Below are 15,590 nucleotides of genomic sequence, written 5' to 3'. Positions count from 1 at the left end.
AGTAATTACTGACATCTTAGGCAACAAAGAAGTGTGTGTTTACGCTTTCTTATAATAGTATAGATGAGATAAATAAATTAGATCAACTATTATTTTATAATTAACTACTCCTATTCTGAATCTTTCTCTTGTATTTTCTTAATTTATGCTAACAAACTGACGGGTAGGTCGTTTTGAAGGAAAGTGCGAAGTTATATCATTGTCTACATTCACCGCAAGGTTTGTACAAAGCGTTCTCATCGAGATACAGAATTTGGCCGTCAATAAATCGTGTAGCTAACAAGTTGAGTGTAATAATTCACCTTCGCCGTCGTTGTTTAAGCGCTACGTTCGCCGCTTAACCGCTCCCTCAGTGGAAATAATTCTCATACTCCGAGCGAATGACGTACAAAACAAGATTTCGCCTTCAAGTTTTGAAATGAAATAAACTTTGATACCACAAAATGTAACCCAGCCAGTTGTTTTGCGGTTGTTCAGTGTTTTGTTTTCTTGGTTTGGACGAGAATATGTCCTTGAATAGCAATTGAAACTTTACACCTTTATACTGAATGATTTATTATTTTCTAAAGTAACAAGGAAAACGTTAGTTATGAGTGTGGAAGGGTACAATGGTAGAGGTAGACTTAGAAAGAGATGGATTGCGTTAAAGTTGACATGATCAAAAGGGAATGACTGGGATGACGTATGATTAGTTATTTGGAGGACAAAAACCTGTTGCGCCGACCTTAAGGGAGTAGGATAAGGAGCATGATGATGATCATTTATATTGGTAGGAAATATGATATGAATAAATTAAATAGCAATTTTTATGCAAATAACAGTAGCGGTAGCGGTTCACACTTCACTGCGTACGTCGCGTCGTTGCGTTCACACGGAAAATTATAACTGACGTGTCTACTTAATGTTCTGCACAGTTTTCCACATGTTAACTTAGTTAACGCCATGTTTTATTTAAGCATGGAGCTAATGTCTTAATAATTCAACTAAAATTCATTTATATCTCTGAAGAAAAATCTTACTGCACTATATTTTTTTGGTTGGAATTTTAAAATTATACATCTTACTCTAAAAAATAAATGCTTTTCAAATTTTATATAGAAATCGGAATGAAAATGTAGAATTTAAATTTAAATAACTAACTTAAATTAAAGTTTTTAACTGCACAAAGAGATTTAAGTACAGTAAAGGCTATTTACTTTTTAATTAATTCCTAGAAATCTTTACAAAGCCACATACTCCAAACTACGTCAGATCTGTCTACGAACATCAAATGTCATGGATGAACGTTTTCCCTGATTATAATATGTGTTATTAAAACCACAACGGGACTTTGTGATAATGAAACATCTTTGCTACGATACGGATCGGCTTCCTTCATATTTCATGGTAGAGTACGTCAAAGTTAATCAAAGTTCCGATAAGCCCGTACGTCGGAGCTCGGTTCAACAAAATTGCATTTGATATACACATGGTTTATACGTCAATTGATTGAGGATCATTGAACTTGTACGCTTATTTAACTCTCCATTATTATTATAAAGTGTATTGTACAAAAGAAAAAACATCAATTAAAACGCTACATGTAACGCAATGCAACTGAAATTATAACAAAATTACTTTACTTTATATCTGAACCTTAAATTCAGAACAAGTATAGATCCACTACTTGAATACAGTTACTACATACTACAGACAGTAAAAATATTTAATTTTACTGATTTCAGTCTGTAGTCTTTTAAACAATTGTTCATGTTATACTCATTTATTTGACGCTCATAAAACATTAAATACATAAAAGTTATTGCATGTAAAGTAGTATTCATATATGCAGATAGTTTCTATACTCAATATCTTCGAGAGGAAAAAGTAAAAAGCGAAATACATGTGCAGACAGTTTTCGATCTTGCTAATGTGTCTGTTACGGATACGATGACATGCACCCTCCCGGCCGGGACACACATGCAACATAAAACTGAACTACGTCTTGAAAATGTATAATCAATAATAGTAGATATGTATATATTGTGACACATAAAAAGATTTAACAAAAGCCTACGAAAGAAACAAGAAGGGAGTGATGACTAAGATGACAGATGATAGAATGCTTTGGAGGACGAAAACCCGGTGCGCCGACCCTACGGGAGTAGGATAAGGCACGGGAGATGATGAAAAGCCTACGAAATCATTTAGTTTACGCCGTAAAAATGAAAATAACGTATACTTCTTGGAACGACAGTAATTTTTTTAATTAACAACATGCTGTAAAACTAATAAAAAACAAAAACATTTTATGTTATTTTCATTACTTTATTTTCTGTCTTCTTTATTTCTTCCGTCAAGTGTCTACATAAGTTTGATATATTTGATGGAATATTCAAAAGAACGTTCCACCATTTTAAAATTCAACTTAGTTCGTGAACTGTGATAAAAGTTCAAACAACGAAAGTTATCCACTAACTACTTCAGAATTTCTTTCTTAGCTGCATCGGTTGCTGAAGAGTTTTCACAATGTCCACACACGTGCTGGAGTTTGTGAAACTTGAGAATGTGTTATAACATGATTCAAATGATGACCTTAGGTTTTTATTCTTTTCAGTCTTATGGTAAAAAGAATAATAACAACCATGGTTATTACATTTTAGTGATATTAATTAGGCATATTTATTACAAAGTTTTTCAATTTCATTTTATAATCGCTCGCTTTCCTTTAAATCTTTTGTTATACAAAAACGTCTTTTGAATTTAAAGTCTGAGCTATTAATTTGTAAAGTTCCTAGTTGTGTTTTCGTTAACTTGAATGTTGAATAGTGATTACAAAGTGTTAGTATTGCATCGTAACTTGAGCAAATAACTTAGCCGCGAACTGCTAACTTAACATCAAATTAGTTTCCGCTGACGTGCAGCGCTTTGGCCGCTTTAATTAACCGCCTCGCTACAACCGGCGCAAGAAGTTTGCACTAAAAAACTAAACTAACTCATGTGGCTACAGCGCACGTAATGAGTTAACTTTAGTGTTACACTGTTTATTACTTTCAATTTAAAATGTATTTTGAATTATATATAAACAATAGATAATTCATTAATATAACAAATAAAACATGTTATATCATTGTATTTGTAAGGAATAAACACAAAAACTACTAGAATGATTTTAAACTTTATTTCTCTATTAGAATGTTACAAATACCTAGACTGTATCTATTATTAGAAATATGTAAATATTCACTTTTGTCAGGACGCTAGTAAAATGTAATTACAAGTCTGTTGTCAAAATAGAAATATTAGAGGAAGTTAAGCAGTTTCTTTTTATCCAAATAACTACAAGATTCGCGTTACAATTTTATTGGAATATAACTAAAAGGCTTCCACAAGAAGCTGCATTTATCGCTTTGAAATTCTGAGTTGAACAGAAAGTTTTCAATCGTGCTAATGCGTCCGAGTTCGATACACGAATCGCATAACGACTGCCGACTTACCAGATAACGTACAAGTGCATTGGAAATGTAAAATCAATGAAAACAACACGACCAAAGGGAGGGTCCTTTTGCTAAGCACAGTAAATAATGCTCCTTTTGAACTAAAACATTTTGATAAGGTGATCTTTGTTCGTTATACCGTATTTTACGTCTAAAAAGTGAAGCACAAGAAATCTGTAGAATTATTTAAATTTAAAATTCTGCCAAAATTTGAGCTGAAGAAATACGAGCTAGTCATTTCTCTGGATAAAACCAATTGAACAAACAACTACTTGTCTTGAATGTAAAAATCAGATTTCTTTTCTTTATTTTAAATTTCAAAGTGCATCTGGGTAATATAAAAATAAACTTACTGTCGTGTTGTAGAGACCAGCTGTTGATTTTCACGATAACGTTGAAACTTCGCAAAGGCTGTATCAATAAAACTAATGCCCTCTATCGGACGACATTAATGCTAAGTATTGGTAAGTTCTGTTGTTTGGTCTTCGCTTTATTTCTGTACATTTTGTACGTTCACAGTTGGTCTTTTAATATTAATATTGCCTCGCGATTTTAAAGGAGGATGTAGCAAAGAATATAAATACTAGTTAGTATATTACCGTGGTTTTCCTTAACTGATAATGCTCCTCAGAATATTATTGTGATTCTTCTAATAAGAAATAAAAAGAAATATCTTTAAAAAAATTAACAATCACTTTGCACTTTCGGTACTGCAAACAATGTCAAGAGGTAACAGTGGTAAAGCGAGGTGTTACCTATTTCATTTAAATCCCAGACTTTAAACGTTACTTAGAGCACCTTTTTCAGTGGAGTACTTAATACTCGAGTGCAGTTCAAACGAGAACAATGTGCACCCGTTAGCACTTGAACGTATTAATGCTTACCACATGCAGGATTATAGTTTTTTAAAGAAAAATTACAACACATTCAAAAAGAGATAAGGTTTATATATTTATTTCTTTTTTCACAAACGTTACAAAAGAAAACTAAAACTAAGCAACTATTATTATATAGTTATTACTTTATTGCTTTTATTAATGGATCTACGAGTATGTGAAAAAACCTTTTAACATATGAATTTTTAATTAAAATTAATTAGAACTTGAAGTCATAAGTAAAAGGATTCCATGTTATTTAACTAATTTCTGATACTGTAGTCTTTATAGATAAAAAGAATGATACGTTTTTTATAAATCTACGTAAACCAAGACAAGGGACAAAGGGAGCAAATTTTTTGCGGGCTTCTTGTATTTGTCGAAGCTGAACTCGTTAGAGGGGCAGACGGAGCGTGCGGAGTATTTTCATCAAGCCAAATCGAAGTGCAATATCGGAAGTTCTGTCACCTGTACTTTTAGCCAATATTGGCTCGGACGCGCTTCGGAGTAAACACTCATCGACTTTGCTTTCACACCTGCGAGGAGATTTATTACATCGTTTAGATTCACTGAATTCATTTATTTACTTACACTTTGAATTTAATTTGAATACGTTTTATGTAACTCTGATTTATGGATTTATGGTTTTCAAACTTCTCGTTTTTTTTAATTGCCATTTTAAAAGGCAACTTAATCTGTTTGTTTGAAGTTGGAATTCAAAGTTGTTAAGCTATAAATAATTGTACGAAGTTGTGTAGGTGTTACGTAAATTCCTAACAGTTGTCCAACACTCGGTGTGCGCACATTAACCAGATTGAAAGCACTCCGCACAACTTAGAATTGCAAAACATTCACCATTCACATACTTACATGCTTTCAGATAAAATCTGAATTAAAAAGGATTACATGCAAGTGATTTACTTAATTTATAATTAATATGTAAACATTCCTAGATCTATACATATAATAAAATTGGAGTGTGTTTGTGATATCAAAAAAAAAAAACAAATTTCGGGAAGATGATGTTGCTGATAACGAAAATCGCATTAAAAAAAATTATCTGTTTGTCTGTCTGTCCGCAAGCCGGGTTTGTTCCGGGTAATCTCCAGAACGGGTGGTCCGATTTCGCCCGGACTTTCACCGAAGGGTAGCTGATATACACGGACATGTTATAAGCTATTTTTTTTTAAATTCGGCGCTGTCAAAATGGCGTAACCGGTGGTCCAAATTTTCGCTAAAGAAGTTTGCGTGCGATAGCTCATTGTATATTATTTTATCGTTGCACCTTTGCGTCTTTACTATTTTAGCCGAAGGGATATCTGCTTTACATTAATGATTTTAGAAACTTAAAAGTAAATGAAACATAACAGAAATTGTATTAAGTGTATAACGAAATAAAAATACAATTTCATGTCAGTAGTTTGTTTTTATTTCATTTGGCTAAAAATATAAAAGTTATCGACGGAGTACAAAAATTGGCCATCGCTATATCCGGAGCCAGTACTAACATTATTTTGAGATTTCCTTAAACACAGATCGCTTTAAAAGTCACGTAGAAGCTAGAGATTTTCAATTTCGAGGAAAGCATAGTATAAAACCGCATTGAAGACATTACACAGCTCGAATACCAGATGAGATGTACTAAATAATGAAAAAAAGCGTTTTGATTTGAGTTTTATCCTAGATTGCATATGTTTATTAAATAAATATGTCAATTGAAATGGAGTATTTCTGTATACGTTTTAGTAAAACAAATACCAAAGTGAAAAATATATAAAACAACAAACGATGTGCTCACTGAAATTCTGAGCAAGACTAAATTTAACAATTCTTACTAACTATAAATAATTCAGTAGTTTTCAACAACTTTATGCCATCCTACGTTAAAGTTGTTAAAATTGTTTATAAAAGTAATGTTTTAAGTCTTGATTGAGGTAAGTATTTTGATAATAAACATTACGCATAAACATAAAATAGAGAAAATTATTTGCATGTTATAAATTACAATAAATTTATACGTGATCGGAAATGATTTCACCAATAATTTTAATGCCGCTCCCCGCTTCACGAAATCATTAAACTAGTGAATTAAGCCATATATAAATCCACACCCACACGTATAACGTAACCTCATTACACGGCTTGTTACGTAACGGAATTGAAAAGTAATAATGAGAATTTTTATATTATACCTTTACCATATTTTACATTAATATTATCCATGCGAAGCTATGGATAGATCGATGGATATTTGTTATTAAGAATCTTTACGGGTTACGTACTTGATTGTCTTTTCGCACGCCTTGCCTTGCATGTGTAGCGTTTATACCTATTGACGCTGTGCCAATCATTTGTAGGCTTTACATAAAAAACCTCTAGTTAATAAAGCTTTGCATAACATTAATATACCCTAACGCACTGAAATGCAACGTTTCTCAGTTTATTATTTAAAGAGGCAATTAAAACCTTGTCAAAGCAAAGTGGCGACCATTTGCTGCAGCAAAATTTGAATAGCGCCTTAAACGCTTTTAATAAAATCGTTAACAAAGTTAATTTAAAATGTCACTAGCAAAGTTTTAAATGAAAGAAAGCTTTTACATTTACATTGATTTAGGTCATAGGCATTTAAAAACAATGAAATTGAAAGATAAGATTTTTTTCCTAAAATTTAATAGGTGTTTGAAATAAAAAAAAAATGTAGTAAATGGTGAAGGTTGGTAAATAATGAGTAAATGGATTTTCCCTCAAATGTCCAATATTTGGAGATAAAACTACGACTTTACACATATGATTTTACTATAAATATCTATAAAAGGCTTTTCAATATTAAAAGTAGTGCCTATTACGAGTTTTTTTAACCAATGCTCTTCAGGACTGAACTTGGGAGCGTCAGCTAGTTTACCATACATTGAAAACTATATGTCAATACGTAAATGCGTATGTTAACGGGACATTAACATAAACAGAATATATCAATTTAGTTATCTGGCGTGATTGATAACAAGGCGGTTGGCCGCAACCCGCCGCAGACGGATGTGTACGACTCGATGATTACAAATATATCGAAAATCATTTACATTTGAATTTATACAACGCTAAAATAAGATAACGAAATACAGTTTTTGGTTTTCAAAGTATAAATTACGTCGCTTTTAAGCCGACTGAAAGGAGGACATAGTAATGTGTTTCATGAGCATGTAAGTGTTTTTTTTAGGCCAGCCTTAAGATTAACGTGTCGTCGTTTCTTACAATAGTATATAGTCGTGATTTTATTTATTGGTTAGAAAAAATAAATACGTAAAATACCTATTCAAAAAAGGTCCTGCAGTTTAACTTTCCGCTTTAGTCCATTCTAAATTTTGAATTATACGTGACTTATGCCGACCACCGCTCACGGCAATGTCGGAACGTTTGCTCCAGTGTGGACAGTGCGGATATAGCCTTCTTTGAAGTGAACTACCTGATTTATTATTCCTTAAGTGTTTTCGATAAAGTTTAACGTTCTTCCTGAGAAAGGATTTCCTACTTAATATAGTGCCATTATTAACTTCGTTTTTAGTTCAAATTCTACATTAAAAAAGTTCAGTTAACTCGGACACTTTGATTTTTAATGTCTTAGGGTTTTTATTAGGTTTTTCTGGCGTCATTAATAAAACGAATTTTTGAAATATGCAAATTGTTTTATTAAAAGGATGGTAAGTTGCTTTGCTATTACTTTGAAGGAAAGGTCTTTTTTCCCTGAGTGAGTTGCTAAGAGTGCGCTCATTAAATTAGGCTTTGCATAATAACAAAAAGGTTCACTTACCAAGTGAAGTACAGAATTCCTTAATTTTAAATTAAAAGCACTCAATTTTCACAATGCTGAGTGATTTAAGGGAAAAATATTAGAAAAATGAGTACGAAAATCTGGTTTAAGGCAAAACTTTTTCTGTTCATCATTAATTTAAAAATATAATGTTTTCTTTTTTTTAAAAATATTTTTCCCGGGAGTAGGATAAGGCAAGAGATGATGATGATGAGGATTTTTCCTTTAGAAACTAAGAATTCTTTTTTTCTTATCGCAAGTTACTCGAGCTATCAAATGTACCTTGTTTATGTACCATTTTCTCTGCAAACTTATGCCGAAAACGTATTGTTCAACTCATTATTTTCAAGTAAAATATGAGGACGATATGTTCTTACAGAAGTGTTTCAACTACCCGATCTTTATTGATATCAAACCTACGAGAACTACTACTTTGTAGACTTATGTTTTCAAAGCATTCTTTCCCGTGCAAAAGAATACTATGTCAGGTGAAAAAAACTGCAGTCCCTTTAATAATTTGTTGAAACAGTTTACAACAAAGCGGTTCATTAGCACTACACCTGATGTGGCACGTGCCTTTATTAAACGAAGGTGCATTATTTAGCTTATGGAGGGTGCCTTTATTGAAACTGCTGGAACCGTCTCGCCGCCATATTGTATTTTAAATACGTTAAATAAACTATTTTAGAAATTATTTATTACCACGCATTTTTAAGCTACGGATTTGGATTGATATATAAGTTTTATTAAATGTTTATATAGTAACTAGCTGTTGTTCGCGACTTTACCCATGAGAAATTAAAAAACAATTAAATATAGCCTATGTTACTTACTCATAATGTAGCTTTATATTCTTAACAATAATATAAATGTGAAAGTTTAGATGGATGGATGTTAGACTTTGTAGCCTATGCGGCTAAACATATCTCGATGAAATTTGGCACAGATGTAGAAGATTGTAGAGAACATATAGGCTACGTACTTTTCTTTTTTTAATTCCACGCCGACGGAGTCGCGGGCAAAAGCTAGTGGTAAAATAATTTTAAAATCGGCCCAGTAATTTTCGAGTTATTTCAACACACACAAGAATGCAAAATACAAATCTTTCCTTTTTATAATATTAGTATGTAAAAATGGCGTTAATTATATTCAGATTTAGTTATATATGAATTATATCAATTAGCGTTTTACAGAAAAATCCTAAAGTATTATACCGCGCATTGCTTTTTTCGAGAAAATGATACGTTTAAGTACTTTTACAAAGTGCCAGCGTTAAAGTTGCACATTTACATACTTTTTACTTCGCGTTGAATTTATCAAAGGGATCTTATTCTTAAAGAGATAAAACTTGTTAAGTAGTGTTACATCTTTAAGTAAATTTGAAACTCTTTGTTGTTTTTTTTGTGCTAAAATTACGATTTATATACAGAAACGATATATTAGTTTTTATTATAGTTAATACCTTTTTTTCTCTTGTTTGTATTTTTTGTTCAGTGTATTTATTTTGCAATGTGTTTTTGAGCTAATTAAATGTTCATTATTAATTATATACAGGGTTATTGGTAATTCAACGTATTCTCGTTAAGAGGTGATAGTGGGGGTTCCTTTCAAATACCAATGACCCTGTATATTACTGCGAGTTTCCAATGTCCATGTGTTCCTTTAAAAGTATGTATTATTGGTTACTTTATTTTTTAAAACAAAAACAGAGACTCGAAACTGCTACAGTATAGGTATTTCATTTTTATTGAAAACTAAACAAGATTTCTTTAACCTCTCATTTATATTAATTCAGCTGTTACTCGTATAACTTTGTGACGTTATTCAAAATATTAAACAACTAACAACCGCAAACCTTTGTAAGCAATAAACGGAAGTGCCAAATAGTTTCGCAACAAAATGAAATGAAGCGAAATTGAATGGAACAATGTGTTTCACACTTCATTAATCTCTATCGCACAAGATGGCGGAGACAATAGATTAATTATTGCCGCTCAACATTACCTTCTGAAATAGTAGAAACAAGAAATTCCAATCTAAGACGAACGTACGATTGCTACTTTAATGAATAAAACAAATCAGGAAAAATAGTACAGAGTTTTATAATATAAAGTTTGAAAATTAAATCAGTCAAGTATGACTTAAAAAGTTTCTTAAGGAACACCTTTTGTGTCACAGTGAGTTTTAGAAATATGTTACTTTTTATAGGTCTCTGATTGTACAAGTTTTTCATATAATCTCATATACCTTTCCTGATTTAATAATAATTTATGGTTCATTGGAACATTGCATCTAAATGTGGAAAAATGGGTTATAGATAATAACCTTGTATAGTATTTTGATGGTTTCTACTTGTGTCTTATATTCTTAACCTTTTGCATAATCGTCCCTATTTTAAGTAATTTACGAGTCGGTAGCACGTAAACATTTTGTGCAGACAAATATAACTGTCTAGCATTCTTATCGCGTGCAAGCTGCACTTTCGCGAAGAATTATTGTGCATTAAATTCCACGAGCAAATAAAAATGTCAGAGAATTTTAACTAATGCATTCCCACCTTTTTCATCTTTGTTTAATCGGATAATATTTTCAAAATGTCATTAAACTTTTTAATTGTGTTTACTTTCGGAGGCGTTTTGTTTTTCAGTATGTTTTATTGCAATAATTAGCTATGTTTAGTATTTTTCTTTTTATAGTACAAGGTGACAAAAAAGCAGGCGATTGCGATTTTTTATTGATTATACCTTTATATATTTTTTATTTCAATTAACCTTTGAAATGCAATATTCTTAATATAGCAAAGATCCTGTTTGTTATCGGGATAAGACATATAAAAGTGTATTTCATTGTCCCCGCAGTTCCCTCGCCTACATCTCATATGTATCGGTTTCTATTTGCATTCAGAGATCCACTTCCCAGATTGTTTCCTCTAGATTGCTTCTTTGTTTGTCACGCATCCCCCTTTTATAAACTACATCTATACGACTTCTAGTATCGCCTCTGACAGTTTTATTAGCTCTTCATGTATCTATCAATGAAATCTGTCGTCTTTTTTTTAAAATTTTCAATTTGTGTGTTTAATAAAATTCGATTGACAATACATATTTTATAACTTTTTTACAAAGCGATTTATCCATAAAAATTAGAGAAATTAAAAATAGTTTGTAGTGCAAAATGTTTAGTTTTTTACAGATTTATGGAAATGATACTTTTGTAAAGCTCACTTACATTACATTACTCGAGCTTAAATTATATGTTTTAAAATGTAGTACTAAGTAAGACTTGGTTAATTTCAAATATGCAAATACTACTAATATTAGATAACTAACTTATTATCTTGTTTTAAAACTTAAAGTACTAGACTGTGAGCAACCTAAACGACTTTCGTCTTGCCTTGATAACACTAACTTGTTAAGAAATTTTATAACTCTCGAAGAACTTGAAAGTACTTATTGTAATTTTGTATCAAAGTTATTTCTACTTTTAACTTAGATTTCGATCCAAGATTGCTGCAGAAATCTTACTTTGGTGCGTTTTTAATAATCAGATTAACATGTGAATAGGTAGAGATACAATAATTTTCCATTTCTTACGCTATTTAACTAACACCTAAATTTATATTATAAAACATTCCACTAAAAATATGCCATATGAAAAACAATTTATGCCCTAAGCATAACCTCAAAAGGTATAGGTATCAAAACTCATATATCTTAAAAGTTCGATTTATATTTTCTTTATACAAAGTCTAGAACAAAATGTACACATAATGTTTACCTTGGCCAGTACACGGGACTTTTCCTTTTTCTTTTCCGACCAGACAGTTTGCTTTACTGTAAAATAGTTCAGTTTATTCTTCAGGTGCCCTGAGAAGTTGTAAGATGGAAAAATATTTCCATTATTCAACATTGAGGCGGATGTGTAAGTGAGGCAACCAACTGAGAAATAGTGTTTGTTTTGAAAAATATTAAAGGTTATGAAATATTTTATGTTCCTCAAAGTTTACAAAAAAATTATGTTTTTGCTTGGAACGTCTAGTCTTTGATAAGTTAACGATAAATTATTGAAATCTATCTTTCTTTAGTAACGCAATTCTGAAATATAACACTGGATATCAACAGAATAGTTACAGTATACAAATTGAACGCAAACTCAAGTTAGTTATTGAATTAGCTTCGAATGAAGTTTGCAACTCTAACTTAGATTAAGCTCTCCAAGACAAACTACGTAAACATTCACCAAGTCGTTTGTGTGATTAGTCATGATATTTCACTTCTGACTCTTTGTCTATGTTGGTCAAAATTATTATCCAACTAGCTGTTGCTCGCGACATCGTCTAAGTGGAATTAAAGGTACTAAAAATACACCTATGTTACTCAGTTATAACGTAGCTTTTTAATAGTGAAAGAATTTTTGAAAACGGCCAAGTAGTTATTTCAATATATACAAAAATACAAATGTTTCCTTTTTATAATATTGGTATAGATGTATTGGTAGCGCTACTACTAATTATGACGAAAGGTTCGTAGAGTTTTTTTTTACGTGTCACGATGTAAACATATAATCGAATAGATGAAATGAGTGTAAAAATATTAAGTGTTACGGTATGCAGACAGAAGCCAAGTAAAAAATAAACATTGTAATTTTGTCATGAGCAAACATTGTGCGACGAAAAGCTTTGGGCCGTGAACGTAAACATACATCATGTATTTGATATTTACTTTCTTCTCCGGTATTTCATGTGGAAAATTTTACAAGCTATATAATATGTATGTCATACTATGTGGTAGATGGGATATAATATTATTTATCATGCACAGTATTATTTGTCTACTATTTTTTCGCGATTTGTCCACGTGAAATTATAACGTACCTTTTTTAATGGTGAAAGAATTTTGTAAATCGGCCTATTTGTTTTTAACTTATTCCATTGTATACCAAAATACGAAGATTTTCTCATTAGAATATTAGTATAGATGTATTTCTTAGTCATGTGTTTTTTTGATAAAGTTTTGATTTATTTAGTATATCAATTACTTCGAACATCTTTGATTTTAAAAATATGCCAATTTAATTTATTCAAAGGTTCAATCCGTCTGGTTATACCGCTGATTACTCATTTAAATTCCAAAGTTTTTAATTATAATCCTTAAGGTTACTTAAATAAGTCTTTCATTAGCAGCTTTCGCGTGCTATGAATATTAAGTTGCACAACTTTGGAGTTTCAGTGAACAGAAATTCAAAAACAACGTAACAACCGCTCACTGGCCGTCCCCGATACAACTTGAATACTAATACGAATTCAACAGATCCCATTTCAAGTAAATCAACAAATAATTAACAAACTTTACATTAAGTTTTCAAGGACGTACAACATAAAAACTTTTTATATTATTTTATTAACATAAGCCTATTTTGTAGCTAAAAAATATTAATAACGAGCTTTTGCTTGCGACTTTGTGCGTGTGACTATAAATCAAAATTTAATGGTGAAAGAGTTTTAAATCGTCCTAGTAGTTTTTTTAGTTATTTCAATCATCATCCACTTGCCCTTATCCCATATGGAGGGTCGGCACAGTATGTGCTGCTCTTCCATACATCTCTATCAGCCGTCATATCTGAATCCACTCCTTTCTTAAGCATATCTTCCTTCACACAATCCATCCATACTTTCTTCGGTCTTCCTCTTCCTTTGTAGCCATCCACATTCAATCTCAACACTTTCTGGTTTATGTCCCCATCATTTCGTCGCATAATATGTCCATACCACGCTAACCTTTTGCTTCTCAATTTCTCCACCACTGGCGCTACTTTCAAACTTCCTCTAATGTACACATTGTACACACATTTTTTAGTTATTTCAATACATACAAAAATACAAATCTATGAACGTTATAATATTAGAATATATTTCCTCCAAATCCATTAGAAAAGAATCATATTTAAAAATACTTTCCAGCTAAAAGGCAATAAATCATACGATGGGAATTAATTAGTAGCTGCCGTTAGGTAATTTGGTGACACTCGACGTCCATCGGTCTGTCATTATCCCATAGGAGTTTGAAGTGTTGGACAAACACTCCGCCTGCCACCCTAATGCCTCAGCATACAATCGTTTTACAACAGATACGAGATTCGTTTATATTTAACTCCATCACTATAAAAGAAATTGCTTTAAGATTTTATTATTTACGATATTTCGAAATTGTGGACGTCACTTACTAAGTATCAAATTAGGCTTCTTTATTATATAATTTAAATTTAAAAAAAAATTGTACAATGCATTGTGTACTATAATTTTATTATTGGTATCACATTTCCGATACATAATTTAATATTATTTATTTACTTTACACATTAATTATCATTTTACTTTGAATTATCCTCATAAAACAAGCTTAATTGAAAATATTGAAGGTTTTAAACGGATTGTTAAAAAAAAAACGATTTCTTTGATTAATACGAGTTTGAATTCCCCTTAGCTTCTTTAGCCAATTAAGCGGTAATTTTCAAGGAATCCTCCGAAGCGGAAAAGAGACTTAGCTAACCAGAATAATACCAGTCTGTTGGTAAATGTTTAATGATATTCGAAGAACTCTGGCTAAAGAAGTAGACGTCTTATTTAGCCATATTTTCAAAATAGCGAAAAACGAAACGAAGTAATGTTATTAGTTCTTCTGTATTTGTAATTTCGGCTAAGAAATATAAAATACTAGCTGTTCTCGTGAGGCTTCATCCGCAAGTAGTTATGAAAAATTTATTTTATTGTTAAGTTATTAATAGAAAATGTGAAAATGACATGACATAACAAACCTTATCAATCTTTCTTTCTTGATGTTGGCAGCAACTTATGGTCTCTTTCCCACGTTAGGATTTTTATCCAAAATATTTACACCCTAAGTTTAATGACGAGAAAACTTATAGCCTAAAGCATGACTTAAGTGTAGGGCTTTTTATTAAAAGAATTATTCAAAAATATGCTGTAATTGCTGACATCTTAGGCAGCAAAGAAGTGTGTGTTCACGCTTTATTACAATAGTATAGAAGTATACATAAAGAAGTAACATATAATCCAAATTGGAATTGTCTAAATAAATAGTTTACTGCATTTCTAAACTAAATCAAATCAAGTTCTCGAAGCGTTCCTTTGCAGTTCATTGATTCCCCCGTAGCCGTACGAGGGGACATTGACCCAACCGGTAATTAATTTTGTTGGAAGCTACGGATCATTTGGAATAATAGCCAATCGCGGCACTTTAATTTGTAGTTTCTATCCTGTATATAAGCTTGGTCGGGACCGAATCTAATCTTCCCACACTACCTTTTTCTATGGTACTGAACGTCTTTTCTATTTCAAAGTAAGTAAGGATGTTAAACAAAGGACACGTATCAACTTGGTTAAGTGGAAATCTTGTGTCTTGTTTCTGATAGCTG

At 31.5% G+C, this 15,590-nt stretch overlaps 1 protein-coding gene across 1 annotated transcript in view; it reads left to right on the top strand.

Annotated features, from left to right (window-relative positions):
• The window catches only part of LOC106110898, a 54,264-nt gene that overhangs the window by 16,265 nt on the left and 22,409 nt on the right, over positions 1–15,590 (top strand). The gene's annotated exons all lie outside the window — the stretch shown is intronic.

The sequence above is a fragment of the Papilio polytes genome, unplaced genomic scaffold (assembly GCF_000836215.1).
Source record: "Papilio polytes unplaced genomic scaffold, Ppol_1.0 DF824191.1, whole genome shotgun sequence".
Taxonomy (NCBI): domain Eukaryota; kingdom Metazoa; phylum Arthropoda; class Insecta; order Lepidoptera; family Papilionidae; genus Papilio; species Papilio polytes.
This window is presented reverse-complemented; position numbering and strand designations above follow the sequence as displayed.